The sequence below is a fragment of the Nuphar pumila genome, chromosome 1 (assembly GCF_984573655.1).
Source record: "Nuphar pumila chromosome 1, dmNupPumi1.hap1.1, whole genome shotgun sequence".
NCBI classification, from domain to species: Eukaryota; Viridiplantae; Streptophyta; class Magnoliopsida; order Nymphaeales; family Nymphaeaceae; genus Nuphar; species Nuphar pumila.
The window spans coordinates 90,365,364-90,367,899 of NC_143249.1; the positions used below are offsets into that span (position 1 = coordinate 90,365,364).

General features: G+C 45.2%; 1 non-coding gene across 1 annotated transcript; it reads right to left on the minus strand.

Annotated features, from left to right (window-relative positions):
* Positions 1-325: 325 nt before the first annotated feature.
* LOC149849057 (small nucleolar RNA R71) lies at positions 326-431 on the minus strand. Its single transcript, XR_016426552.1, has one exon. It is a non-coding gene; the product is annotated as a small nucleolar RNA R71 (small nucleolar RNA).
* Positions 432-2,536: the final 2,105 nt, after the last annotated feature.

Sequence of the window (2,536 nt, forward strand, 5' to 3'; positions counted from 1 at the left end):
TACACTTCCGCCTCCTGCATCACAAGACCTGATGTAGGAGCAAACCATTTTGAGATAAAGGTCAGTGTTATCCAAATGCTACCTTTATTTTATGGCCTTAGCAATGAAGACCCATATCGTCATCTCAATGAATTTCTAGAGATTTGCTCGACAGTGCGAATCAACAACTTTGGAGATGATGCGATGAGGTTGACCCTGTTCCCCTTCTTTCTGAAGGACAAAGTGAAGAGTTGGTTAAAATCATTAGATACAGTTCAAATTACCACTTGGGAACATATGCAAAGAGAATTTTTAAAGAAATATTTCCCAATTGGTAAGACGAACCAGTTTCGTAAAGCGATAACCAGTTTTTCTCAAATTGAGGGAGAATAGTTTCATGAGTCTTGGGAGAGATTGAAAGATATTCTCCACAAGTGTCCCCACCACCAGGTGTCTCGCTGGCAACTGGTGCAATATTTCTATGACGGTCTTACTGAAAAGAACTGTCAGATGGTCGATGCCGCGTGTGGGGGCACATTTATGCTAAAAAATGAGGATGAAGCATGGTCGCTTTTTTAGACATTGAGCGAGAATTCGATGCACCATGCGATAGCCTCACGGTTCGATAGGGCTGCACCTGCACAAGATAGCATTAAGAAGGCAGGTACTTTCGAGTTAGGGATGAACCTTGAGTTGAGCAACAAGGTAGACCAACTGTCCCAGAAATTAGATCAGTTGTTGTTGGGTCCCTCTCCTGCCATGCAGGTGTGCGTGTTGTGTGCGAGTCCTGCACACCATGTCTTCGAGTGCCCAGTTGCGCCACAGTATCCTGAGTTTTTCCAAGATCAAGCTCAGATGGCTCAAAACTTCGCTAGGCCTGCACCCAATCTATTTTCCAACACTTATAACCCGGGCTGGCGAAACCATCCTAATTTCTCATGGCGCAACTCACAGATCCAACCCCCTAACCCTTCCCAGAGTCAACCCAGTCAAGGCGGTTATGCGCCTGGATTTCAAAGATCCAGTTATCCCCCAGCCCAACCTGTTTATACTCATCCCCAGTCTCATGAGCCTTCGCATAGTCAGTCCTTCGAGGACAAGATGCTACAAGAATTTTCTGATATTAAGGCGAATTTGAGCTCGCATACTCAGTCTATTGCAAAATTAGAGACCCAAATGGGGCAGCTCGCCGAGGCGCTTAGCAGGCGAAGTGAGGGGACACTGCCTAGCCAGCCTATTGTCAACCCTAAGGGAAAGGAACCCATGCGTAGCTTGCATCTGACAGATACACATCAAGAGCAGGCTCAAGTAGTAACCCTTAGGAGTGGGAAGCAGTACCAAACGAGGGAGGCTGCAGAAGAAAGCAAGATGATAAGCAGTTTGTCCCTAATGTTTTACCTCAGGAAAGCGAGAAGGTTTTCCCATCTGAGCCTTCACCATCCTACACTCCCAAAGCCCCCTTTCCTGAGGCGTTAGAGAGGCCGAGAGCATTTGGTAAGTCCGGAGTGAACATGCAAGAGATGCTTGAGATATTCAAGCACGTTCAGATAAACCTCCCCTTACTAGATGCCATCTAGCAAGTCCCTGCATATGCAAAGTTCCTCAAAGATCTTTGTACGCAGAAAAGGAAGTCGAGGTTCCATGTGCAGAAAAAGATTTATTTAACTGGGCAGGTGAGCGCAGTATTGCAACATCAAATCCCACCTAAGCTCAAAGACCCAGGGACTCCTATCATCTCATGTGTCATAGGAAACATCACTGTTAGGCGTGCATTGCTCGACCTTGGGGCAAGTGTTAACATCTTGCTGGGTTTCTTTGATGACCAATTTGGATTAAAAGAGATGAAACCTACACCTATGACTCTTCAGCTTGCAGATAGATCGATCAAGGTCCCAAGAGGGATACTTGAAGATGTTTTAGTCAAGGTGGAGGATTGTTATTTCCCTATCGACTTCGTGATATTAGATATGAAGGGAGTTGATAGCCCACAACAAACCCCTATTATTCTCGATCGCCCCTTCCTAGCTACCGCCAACGCGTGCATTAATTGCCGCACTGGTGCGATGGATGTGTCATTCGAAAATAGGAAGATGCGGCTGAACATTTTTTGTGCTGCTATGGGGCCTGCTGTTAAGGAGGCTTCTTTCGAGGTTGATGTCATTCAAGACCTCGTAGAAGCAGAATATGCTTGGTTATTGAGTGATCCACCTCAGGAGGAGGATAAGGAATCACTAGAAGAGGATCACCTAGAATTACTTGAGAATCAGATAGGTGATTTGAATTGGATCGGGCACTTCGAGCCATTTAGAGGTAGACAGGATGGGAACACAGTGCGCAGTGTCACAGATGACACTATTTTTCATAGAGAGCCCGATTGAGCCTGACTTCATGTCCATTGATCTCATGGACGATGAAGGTTTTTTCAGGGATCCGTCTGGCTGGGGACGTGAAACTTAGCGCTATATGGGAGGCAACCCATATCTTGTATATTATTAGATTTGATTAGAATTTATAGATTTTATTTTGTTTTTCCTTTTTCGTTTTATTCATGAGTTTT